The following is a 12,643-nucleotide window of genomic DNA, read 5'->3' on the forward strand; positions in this document are numbered from 1 at the left end:
CTGCTGGAATGGGATGTATTAATTCTTGACTACAGAAAGTGCATTTTAACTTTGTAAGGAGCAAGGGGGAAATGCGCATGTCCCTGTATAATGAAACATGTAGCCCCTTCTGAGCTGATTTCACTCAAATCACACTCGCAAAGTAATGGAAATAAAAACTGGCAGGAGAGACTGTCTATTCCCTTGCTGGGTATCACCTACTGGAAATTGGCATCCTTTCCATCCATTAAAAGAGACCACCAGTTGTCCTGACATCCATTTTTTATTGTTCCTGTTAGAAAAGGCACCAGGAACATGTTTGCCCAGCTACACAACATTTTCCAGCCTCTCCTGCAATTAACTGTGACCTGAGGACCACATTTTTTCTAATGGGACACAAACAGAATATATGCGGCCACTTCTAGGCCCATCCACAAAATCTTAGCACATGTGTGGCCACATGCGGGGTCCTTCATCCAGCTGACCAAGATGTGGACAGCCAGGTGACCTTCGAAGGCCCACGATGAAGGCAGCAAAGTCATCAACAGCCTGAGTTCCCTCAAGACTGGTTGAAGCAGGGCTGCCACTGGCCTGCCCCTGCCCTGGACTATCACCTGAATGATAAACTTTTAATTCTTTTTTTTTAAGGTCATGTACTTACTTTGAGAAAGAGTGAGAGACTGAGAGAGGGCAGAGAGGCAGAAAGAGGGAGAGAGATAATCCCAAGCAGGTCCTGTGCTGTCAGCACTGAGCCCAGCTTGGGGTTCAGTCCCATGAACCTTTAGATCATGGCCTGAGCTGAAATCAAGAGTCAGATGCTTAACTGACTGAGCCACTCAAGTGCTCCTAAACTTTTTATTCTTAAAGGTCCTGGATGTGGGGAATCTATTTGTTACCATAGTTCAGACTTCCCTCCTCCCATTCTCTTTCGGTGCACCATCCCGTATTCAGAGACTGGGAGCCTTAAAGTGCATTTCCCAGACTCTGTCTCACAAGGGAGGTAGATACAACTAGGTTCTTTCAATCAGATGTACCTGTGCATGATTTGTAAGTAGGAGGTGAGGCAGAGCTGTTCTTGCTATGAAGAAGGTGGCCCATGGGTAGGGTCTGCCAGTCGCAAGCATTGCACCAGCCAGATTTCCTGTTTCACTCTGGCATTGGCTTTGTGGACCAGAGTGTTCTGGTGATGATGGAGATTTCCTCCCCTCTGGACACAGCTGCTGTTACGCGACCTTGATGCTTAGTGAATGCGTTCTGCCTCCCACTTTGCCAGCCCCTCTAACACTAACGTAGCCCAATTCCCTATATTAAATACCTTTCTGCATTTTGTTGTCCTACACCAGTACTGCCGCCCTCCAACCCCACCCACACTCCAGGGGAGATAACACTTTTCATCTTTCTAGACAAATTCACAGTATTCACAATAATCCACCCTTTTCCTTTAATTTAGACCATCAGAGACTCATCATCTTCCTATGCATCTCCCTGGATGAAATATCTGTCTCAGTAGTTAGTCAATAGTGCCCTTTGAGCCTCAGTTTCTACATCTATAAAATGGGAATAATAATCCCTGACCCACAGAGTTGCTCTGAAGATAAAATGAGACAATATTGGATGAAAAAACCACCCAGCACATTGGATTATGGCATATTAGACCCCCCAAAAATGGAGTAAGCATTGATGTAGTGAGTTGGTTGGTGAAGAAACTGTGGTATTTGCCTGTCATTTGACATAAATCTATTTTTATTTATTTTTTATTTTTAACTTTTTAAAAGTTTATTTATTATTTTGAGAGAGAGAGAGCAGGGGAGGGGCAGAGAGAGAGGGAGAGAGAATCCAAGCAGGCTCCACCCTGTCAGTGCTGAGCCTGACTCTGGGCTTGAACTCACGAACCGTGAGATCACGACCTGAGCCGAGAGTCAGACGTTGGACCAACTGAGCCACCCGAAAGAAATCTATTTTCAGATGTATGGATTTAAATGCCAGATCTCTGTATTTCGAAGTATAGGTCCAGGCACACACATTAAGATCTAGAAATTCTAAATACAGGTTGATTGCCTGCATGCGAAGTTTAAATCATAACACAAGATGGGCCAGGTGTGGCCCTAATTATTCAAAACATCTTGAATCACTCAATATCTATTTTCTCAAAGGAATTCATTTCACTGTGACCACTGATGACCAACCAGAAAACTTTTAAAATTCAAGATAAAATGTCTGTGCCCAAGTCCACTCTCTGATCAGTGGCTAGTCTCTCGTTAACTCCTGTGGCCTTGCTGGTTTTTATTCTCATTTGCGCCACATGAAGGGCCTCTGACAGCTTCCTTTCCTCTCTGTTCAAACAAACAATACTCTTTGGAACAAGAGGGGAAATTTGTAGCAGGTGAAAGCTTAGTTTTAATGATGCAGAGACCAAATTGTTTTTAAGCTCAAAATATATAAAGGACTCCAAGCCCCCTTTAATTTCTCATTTCTTACAACCATCCATTATTGTTGACCAAATCCCTTACTTTGAATCATAGAATCTTTGAAAGAAATTCAGGAACCAACCTTTTGCATGTACATAGCTTATTAGCAACAGGAAAAATTGGTTTTCCCTCTGACAATGAGGGTTTCTGCCTTCCAGAACATAACATACAGAATGGAAAGACAGTGGCCAGTGAAACTTTCATATTTCCTCAGGGAAAGAAAATCTTGGCTAGAGAGGGTAAAAAAGCATAAGCTTGGTCACGTGTGACCCCATGTAGCAAAGGGTACTGATGGGTTGCTCATATCAGAACATCCAAGGCTGTTTGTCAGTTCTTTTCATGCCCTGTAACCCTTGAATCAGGACACTTAATTGGTGTATAGAAAGTTACCTTATTAAGATCACATCACCTTGCCCAGAAATCCTCAACAAAGGATTGTGAAAACTTCTCTAAATAAACATGATCTCACCAATGTCCAGCTATAAAGAAAAAGAAACATCAGCTTTCACATATACAGCCATTCCCACTCTTTGAGATCTCTTTCCACCAAGATCCAGAGCAGTGTTGAGAATGGAGGAACCAGATATGAGCCAAATGGGGGTGGTAACAGGTGTCTTAAGTTCAGTTAGACAAGCTGCTAAGTCAAGAGGTATATACACTTCCTATTTTGTTTTATTTTTATTTTATGTATTTATTTATTTTGAGAGAGAAAGAGAGAGGAGAGAGAGACTGAGAGAGAGGGAGAGAGAGAGAAGGGAAGGGGCAAAGAAAGAAAGAGAGAAACAGAATCCCAAGTAGGCTTTGTACTGTCAGCACAGAGCCTGACGAAGGGCTTGAACTCAGGAACCATGAGATCATGACCTGAGCCAAGTTCAAGAGTCGGATGCTGAACTGACTGAGCCACCCAGGCACCCCTACACTTGCTATTTTGATAGCTATTGCCCAACCACCCTCTAGGGATTATACCCATTGACATTTTCCCCAGCCTTACCTAAGTGCCTTGTTTTCTCCCAGCCTGCGAGGCAGAATGTGCTACCAAATTTATGGATTTTTTTTTCAATCTGCTAAATGAAAAATAGTCGATACCAAAGTTTCTGAAAAATCTAGTATACTGACAGGTTGTTTCTTCTTCTCTTTTCTTGTATTATTTTACCGTGATAAAATACACATAGCACGAAAGCTACTGTTTTAATTATTTTTAAGTGTAAAATTCAGCAGCATTAAGTGCATTCACATTGCTGTGTAACTGTCGCCATCGTCCATCTCCAGAACCCTTTCATCTTCCCAAACTGAAACATTAGCCATTAAACATGAACTCTGCACCCACCCCTCCCCACCCCTTGTCTTGTCTCCTTTCTGTCTCTATGACTTTGCCTTTCTTAGGTACTTCATGTAAGTGGGATCCTACAGTATTTGTCCAGTTGTGTGTTTGTATCTGGCTCTTTCACTTGGCACGATTTTTAAGTCTCAGTAGTGTTGTAGCCAATGTCAGAACTTTATTATAAACTGAGCAATATTCCATTGTATGGATGTAACACATTTGGTTTATCCACTCATCTGTCAATGGACACTTGAGTTGTCCCCAAACACCTTTTGGCTATTGTAAATAACGCTGTTACAAACGTTGTACAAATACCTAGTCAAGTCTCTGCTTTTGACTCTTTTGAAGTGGAATTCCTGGATCACGTGGTAATCTATGTTTGATTTTTTGAGAAAGCACTAGATGATTTTCCACAGTGGTTCCATCATATTGCTTCCGAGAACTTAAATTCAAATAACTGATGTTTGTACAATCACTTAGAGTTTGCAAAGTGATCTTTCCTTAAAGAATCTCATAGAAACTCTTGTGATAATACAGAAGGGAGCTTTACTTCAATCCCCATTTTGCGCATGAGGAAATCAAGGTGGGCAGGGAGGTTGGATCCCAGAGATCTAGGAGGTGTTCTCAATAACAGCTCCAGCAGAACTGACTCTAGCTAGCTTAAGGAGAAAAGCTGCTGGTCAAAGGGTTTCATAGGGAAGGGTGCCGGGTGGCTGAGTCCGTTAAGCATCTGACCTCGGCTCAGTCATGATCTCAGGGCTTGTGAGTTCGAGCCCTGCATAGGGCTCTCACGTGTCAGCCCACTTCTGATCCTCTGTCCCCCTTCTCTCTGCCCTTCCCTACTTGTGCATGCTCTCTCTGAGGGACCAAACTGAGCTATGTTATTTCTGGTCCCAAATGAGACATGACTATAATGAGACAAATTGACTTTTATAAGTCATAAAAGTCTTTTATGGCTCTGAAGGTAGTTTGGGGAGCATCAAAACAGATCGGCATGGTGGCAGCGCCAGGGGCGGGACGGGGCGGGGGGTGGAGGGAGAAGTGCATATGGAGTTTCCCGGGATGACCATGGACCAGAAAGTTCTCTGAGCAGGACAAGGGTGCTGTTTGGTGTGTGTGCTAACCACCTCCTACCTGACACATGTGAGTAGGGACCTCCTTCCTTACAGCCAAATCCCTCTCTCTTCTTTCCAGTTACTCCAGAGATAGAGTTTCTGCAACACAGAGAGTCTGTTACACACCGTCTCTGCAGGGTCGAAAGGAGCCAGATGACACTGCCTTGGGCAGTGACCTGACCCTCAGAACAGGTGAAAAGATCATCTTAGAAAATCCATGTAGACATCCCCCCGCTGCTGCTCATCCCTGAAAATCTTTAAGGATCTCCGTGTTAACATATGTACTCTTAACTCCCCCCTTGTTGTGAAAAAGGCACTACGCTTTGCCAGGTAACTCAATGCCCTTTTCACACCGGGGTCAGGGCTCAGACCTGGCCAGCTCGGTGAACTCTGTCTGAGGTCATGCCCCTCCTGTGCAGGAAGACTTCTGTGAACGGGCATCCTCTGGGCCCCTGGGAGGAAACTTGCCCCTGGAATGCTGCCCTCAGCATCACACGGGAGCCTGGTCCCATCTCCAGAGCGGCCACTCCCCGAAACTGATGCTGGGAGGGGAGGGGCAGATGGTCGGACCTTGCCTCCCCCAGCCCCCTGCTACCTCATGGTCATCCCGTCATGGAAGGACTCAAGATCTGAGAAACCCAAAGTTCCCTCTTACTAGCTTTTAATCTTTACTGCCTCTTTCATAGATAGATGATAGACAGATGATTGGTCGATGATCGATGATGGTAGATAATAGAGGATGGATAGACAGATGGATAGTACTGCCACTATCACTTTTACTATTATGTGCTTGCTATTCTCCTTGGAGCAAATGTTAATTGAGCACCTGATATATGCCAAGGACCCTGCAGAGCCTACCTCCAATCCAGCCATGCAGACTTTCCTCCTGTCCCCACCTGCCAGGTGCCCTCAGGTCTCATGTCACTGAATACTTGCCAGTTCTCTTCCCCCTAGAACTTACCTCTCTTACATAAATTTGTCAAAAGTAGCCTTTCTGTTTCTGCACCTAGCAAAGCTCAGCGATCCCTCGGGACCTCTGTCAAATGTCACCTCCTCTCTAAAGCCCACCCTCATTGGCTTGCCTTCTTTTAATACTTATCCGATGATATCCTAATTATTGGCTCACGCGTGTGCTTATCTCCCTAGACTGTAAGCTCCCCGTAATCACATTATGCTCTCTACCCGGCCCAGCCCCTCCAAGAGGGTCTTTGACATGGCTTTGGTCCTCAGCGAATGTTTGTGAATGGATGAGGATGTTAACCATGAAGAGAATGAAGGAAGCCAAGAAGACAAACGTTGCTCAGTTCCCAAATGTGTACTGCACGTGCTCTGTACCACGTAGACATAAAGGCCACTTGCTCCCTCCTCACGGGGAGCTTGACTCGCTCTCCCGGCCCCTACTAGCTTCGGAATGGGGTGGTCTGGGTAATATTTTCGTTTCTCCCCACGATGCCTACTCCCAGTGGCTGCGGATGATTTTTATAGAGCTGTATGTAGATGATTTTGTAGACCCAGCTCACGGTGATGGGTCCATGAGCACCTTCCGGTCTTGTTTCCGGAGTGCTGGTCCACCCAGGAAGCCTAGGCAGCATTCCCTCTGCTGTTAAGGAGGAAGAGAAAAAGCGCATGGCCAGAAAGGCTGGAGGGCACAGACTCCCGCCATCAGCCTCTGTGCTGCAAGGCGTTTGGTCCACATCGGTTTGTCCATCAGCTCAGACCATGAGATCCCACTTGTTTCCAGAGACTAACAAGCAAACAGGCAGAAAGCAGGCATGGGGCCGGCTGGCCGGCTGCCCCCAGTTCAGCCTCTGCTGTCTTCTCATCTCTTTGGCTCCCTCAGAGACTGAGACCTTTGGGTGTTTGTGGTGACCTGGCTGCTCTGATCTCGCTGAGAAGCCGTTAGTTAAACTCTTGTGAAAAAAACAAAAAGAACAGCAACTTCCCTGGGAGATGAACCGGGGTCGTTAAAACTTTCTCTCTGAAATGAGAGCAAATATTGGTACAGAGATGGAAAAGTTCTTCTAATGAAAGATGCTTATCCAATCCTGAGGAACGTCGGAATTTGCAAATGAAAAATACTTAGTTGTTAACGTATTTTCGTCAACAACTGACCAACAGCTTTTCTCCCGGCAGTGTTGTTAATCATTTCTCGGGGTCCTTAAAAGGTGATGTGTGCAATTATTCAGCCGTGCGTGTTCCAAAGATCCTATGGGAATTTATATTAATGTGTGGATGTCTTGTCTCATCCACCACACACACACACACACGCACACACACACACACACGTGTGTGTGCCCTCCTTGCACACACATCCTGTTTTATATGCCTCTGTGGGAGAGAGCTATTGCACAGTCCACCCCAAATTCCTACTTCTCAAGGATTGCCTTACACACCATTAGGGGTCCCAAGGGATCCGCCATGTTCCTGCCCACGCCCCCCATCTTCCTGCCTCAGATGTCTGTTCCTGGGCTGGCCCTTGACCCTCGTGGGCCAGTGTCTCCTTGCCCCAGGATGTGTAGAAGTGGGACATAGAGTGAGCTCTGTGAGTCTTCGTGGCCACAGCCTGGGGACATGAGGCTCCAGCACCATCAGTTATCATGTTTTCTACGTGAAGAAAACTGCAGCTTGCAGCTCGACAGAAGGAAGGCGCAGAGAGTGACAAGAGGCAGAGGGAGACCCCTGGGACCTGTGGGGACCCTGGAGGCAGTTGTTCCTGAAGCCAGCTCTGTCCTTCCCGTCTGCTTCTCGACGGGCCACTAGTTCCTTAGATTGTGTGAGTCTTTGCCCAGTCCACTGCCTTATTTTGTATGACCCGCAAGCTAAGACTTGACGTTTCTTAAATGGTTGAAAAGAAAATATTTTGTGGAAACTTTATGAAATCCAAATCAGGTTTTATTGGAATACAGCCACACTCAACAGCAAGTGTGGTTGCTTTTGTGCTAAGATGGCAGAATTGAGGTGTGGCAGGGACCCCCAAACCATAAAATAGTTGCTATGTGGTTCTTTACAGGAAAAAAAAAAAGACCTATCCTAAAGTCAGAAACAATGGAGTTTTGAGTCTTCTTAAAGGATTTAAGAAGCTATAAAATTATATCAACTTTTAAAAATGTTTCTCATGATACAGCCACAATGGAAAACATTATGGAATTTCCTCAGAAAATTAGAAATAGAGGGGTCCCCAGTGGCTCAGTCGGTTAAGTGCCTGATTTCACTCAGGTCATGATCTAAGGATCCTGGGATCGAGTCCCGCTTTGGGCTCTGCCTTGAGTGCGGAGCCTACTTGGGATTCTCTCGCTCCCTCTCTCTCTCTGCCCCTCTCCACTCTCTCAGATTAAAAAAAAAAAAAAGAAATAGAACTACTATATGATCTAGTAATTCCACTTCCAGGTATGTAGCCGGAGAATGAAATAACATCTCAAAGAAGTATCTGCACACCCACCCAACAGCTGATTGAAACAGCCTAAATGCCCACTGACAGATGAATGGATAAAGAAAATGTGACAACACACACACACACACACACACACACACACAATCACATAATAGAATATTATTCATCTATAACAGAGAAGGAAATCCTGCCATTTGCAGCAACACAGATGGAACTCATGAAGTAAAATAAGTCAGAGAGAGAGACAAATAGAATCTAAAAACACCAAACTCAGAGATACAGAGAACAGAGAATTGGTGTTTGCCAGAGGCAGGGAGAGGGTGGGGTGAGGGAAATGGATGAGGAGGATCAACTTCTAGTTATAAGGGGAAGAGCACTGGGTGTTATATGGAAACCAATTTGACAATAAATTACTTTAAAAAAGTAAAATAAAATAAATAAATAAATAAATAAAACGGTTGATAAAAAAAATAAGTCCTGGGGGTGTAATATACAGCCTGGTAACTAACTATGGATTGTCTATTCGAAGGTTGCTAAGAAAGTAATTTTAACTTTTTAAAATTTATTTATGGGAGAGAGAGAGAAAGACAGAGGGAGAGCAGGTGAGGAGCAGAAAGAGAGAGGGAGAGAGAATCCTAAGCAGGCTCCATCCTGCCAGCACAGAGCCCAATGCAGGGCTCAATCCCATGAACCGAGATCATGACCTGAGCCAAAACCAAGAGTTGGTGACTTAGTTAATCAACTGAGCCACCCAGGTGACCCAAGACAGTAATTGTAAAAGTTCTCATCTTAAGAAAGAAATTTTAACTACATGTGATGCTGGATGTCAGTTGACTGTATTGTGGTGATCATTTGGTATGTATATCAGATCATTATGTTATATACCTGAAACTAATATGTTATATGTCAATTAGATCTCAATAAAACTGGAGGAAAGCATTTTTTTAAATGTTATGGGGCGCCTGGGTGGCTCAGTCAGTTGAGCTTCTGAGTTCGGCTCAGCTCAAGATCTCACAGTTTGTGAGTTCAAGCTCCATGTTGGGCTCTGTGCTGACAGCTCAGAGCTTAGAGGCTGCTTTGGATTCTGTCTCCCTCTCTCTCTCTGCCTCTCCCTGGCTCATGCTCTCTCTCTCTAAAATAAGGAAACATCAAAAAAAATGTTTTCTTACTGTTATTCTTTGCTGCAAAAACTCTAGTAGCTGTGTATCTGGCATTTTAGATGCAACTATTAACCTCTAGAGAAAAAAAGAAAAAGAAAAAGGGAACACAAAGAGGTCAGCTTCAGCCACTACACACATAGGAAGTCCTCAGTCATCTGTATGTATCATATGAACGAAGAAATGCATTTCCTCTGAGTGGAAATTCCCACTGATAAAGAAAGTAGTGACAGTTCGGTCAGCCTGTCCTGGGCCCCACCCTTCAGAAGAAGCTGGCCCAGCCAGGCCCCGTGTACAGCATGCCCAAGGATATGCCCAGGAAGTAACATGGATCCTTCCTGTCACCAAGAGCTCAGTCTGACCCTCTTACGGCTCCACCACTTCCTGAGGTGAGCTCAAGGAAGACACACATCTCCTGTCATCTAACGTCTTCCGAGATTGGATTCAAATTCAAAGTTCTGAAGGGGAGGTCTGGTGGGGGGTTGGGTAAGAGACTGGGACATAGGCAATTATTCACACAGGCCCAGGGCTCCCACCCCCTCCATGGTTAGCTCCTGCCCTCTCATTTCCACCCTTCCTTTTGACCCCAGCGTTTGGCATTCTTGCTTGGACTCAAGAAAGACCAACCAACAAATGAAAGTGTGGCCTTTAAGTGGTCTCTGCTGAATCACACTCTTCCTGTTTGTCAAGCTTTCTATTTGTAATTCTATATCCTAATTTGTGTTTTGTGTATCACTCTCTCTTCCCATTTGTAAAATCCCAACTTTCTTATCACCTACATCCGTTTGTCCTTAGAGAAATTCCCTGTAGTTATCATCAGCTCTATGCACCGGTGAACACCACCTTTCTCCTAGAAATTCCATGGTGCCCATGGGCCACGACAGCACCCCTAGGGACAATACAGCCCTCAGTTGCTCAGGAGAGGAAGAAGGGTAGAGGACTCATCTAAATTCTGAATACTTTTAATTGTGGCCAGCGCATCATGAATAATCAGAACGAAGTTCTTAAAAGCATTCTTATTTCTCTTAATTCCAAAAGTGCAAATATACCCTGCCTCTAACCATGGCATACTTTAAAAGTATAGTAGACTCTTGAACAACATGGGTTTAAACTGCATGGGTCTACTTATATGCATATTTTTTTAATAAACAGAGAACAATATTGTAAACATATTTTCTCAATAATATTTTCCTTTCTCTAGCTTACTTTATTGTAAGAATACAGTATCTAATGCCTATAACATACAAAATGTATGTTAATTGACTGTTAGTGTCATTAGTGAGACTTCCAATTAGTGGTAAGCTATTAGTAGTTAAGTTTGGGGGGAGTCGAAAGTTACTCAACTTCTGTTTGATTTTCAACTGTGTGTGGGGTTGGTGCTGCTAGCTCCTGTATTGTTTGTTAAGGATCAACTGTAGTTCTTTTGCTATCTCTCTGTTCAAATCCTTGAAGTCTACTCTAAAGATTGGTCATATACTATTTACGCTCTTGGAATGTCCTCAAATCATTTTTTTGATGGAGAAGAAAAATAATAGTGATATTAAGCCTTCCCTCCCCCATTCCCCACAAAATATGTATTCGTCATGATTGTGGCTGTTGATAGCATTAGGACATGCCCATGGTGGATATCCAACGCACCTATGGTGGATAGCTGAAAATATCAGGCTCTTATATACTCAGAGCAGCTGAACAACAAACATTCACTCTTGGTAGCAAATAGGTCATTAAGCTACAGTCAGTGGAGCATTAGATTATGACTAGATCTTCTCTTCCTGGCTCATTGTATGTTGTTTAGAAAATCACACAACCCCTCTGATGTTTCGCTCTGTTCTGTTCTGTTTTGTTTCAGGCAGGCTGGATTAAATCCTCTTCAAGGTCATTTTTGGCTCTGAGTCTCCACTCTTATGATTATTGTACTTCCCCTGTTATTCTGTTTTATTTGGGGGGCTTGCACTTGCAATAAAGCATATATGAGCAGAACATAAGCACAATCACGGGGAGCCATAAAAATGGTGAAGCTGGATTCTGTTCTGATCCATTTCAGCAAAGCCAGAGTATTCGCCCCCCTCCTCTGTGGTGTTTGTCTGCATGGTGAAAATCTAGCTCTCAGAAATGATGCCCACAGATGCTTGTCTCTGGGACTCATCGGGGGGACAAAGACAGAGCCACCCAGCGCTCATTAATCCACGTGGAAATAAAAAAGATTAAACAGCACAGACACTGTGACCACTGAGAAAATTACAGAAATAAAGATCATTACACGCATCTGGTTTTCCAAGGGGAAGAAATGGAGATAAAGCCTTAAGTCTTTAATAAGGCTAGAAATTAAAACCAGGATTAACAACAATAAGAAACATTTATGAGAAGCTATACATGACACTCCTACTTAAGTTTTTCTGGCCTGATTTCCAGAACATTTTCTGTTGTGAATATTTATCATCAGCTCCTTATCTGGTTGAAAAAAAAATAGGCACTGGCCAGTGGCTTCAGGTCCACAGCCTTTCTGTGGGCATCTTCAACCTGTTTCAGTGCTATATTTCTTTAAATATAATCACTCAGCACTGTTTCTATGAGGATCTGCAGAGATGGAAAATTTCAACAAAGCTTTGAGGGCTGTCCTCACTCTGTGATACACAGAGAAAACAGCCCTCATGAATGGTGATTGAGGGTCTGGGATCTTGGGCCGGCAGAGGTAAGGGGAGGACGGGTTCTCTCCCACATTCAGATTCTCCTATCGGAGGCACAGTGGATCTCCGGAAGGCTGTGTTAAAATGAAACCATGCCATTTGGTTGACCAGCTGTTAATGGGTTGAAATGTGTCCCCCCCCAAAATATATGCTGAAAGCTCAACCCCCAATACCTCAGAATGTGCCTTTATTTATAAACAGTGTCCTTACATCGGTAATCAAGTGAACATGGAGTCATCGGGGTGGGCTCTAATCCAAAGTGACCAGTGTCCTTATAAAAAAGGAAAACATGGACACAGAGACAGACATGCACAGAAGGAAGACATAGGCAGAATGCCATGCGAAGGCAGAAGTTTCCACTGATGGATCCCCACGCCAAGGAACACCAAAGATGGATGGCCAAAGACCAAGTCTAAGAGAGTAGACTCTCCGTCATGGCCATTGGAAACAATCAGCCATACCCACTTGTGGATCTCAGGCTTCCAGCCTCCAGAATTGAGACAATAAATGTCTGGCATTTACGTC

At 44.2% G+C, this 12,643-nt stretch overlaps 1 long non-coding RNA gene across 1 annotated transcript; it reads left to right on the top strand.

Annotated features, from left to right (window-relative positions):
• The first annotated feature begins 5,000 nt into the window (after positions 1-5,000).
• Positions 5,001-11,411, top strand: LOC115291553. Its single transcript, XR_003908533.1, has 2 exons — positions 5,001-5,075; positions 11,281-11,411. It is a non-coding gene; the product is annotated as an uncharacterized LOC115291553 (long non-coding RNA).
• Positions 11,412-12,643: the final 1,232 nt, after the last annotated feature.

The sequence above is a fragment of the Suricata suricatta genome, chromosome 5 (genome assembly GCF_006229205.1).
Source record: "Suricata suricatta isolate VVHF042 chromosome 5, meerkat_22Aug2017_6uvM2_HiC, whole genome shotgun sequence".
Lineage (NCBI taxonomy): Eukaryota > Metazoa > Chordata > Mammalia > Carnivora > Herpestidae > Suricata > Suricata suricatta.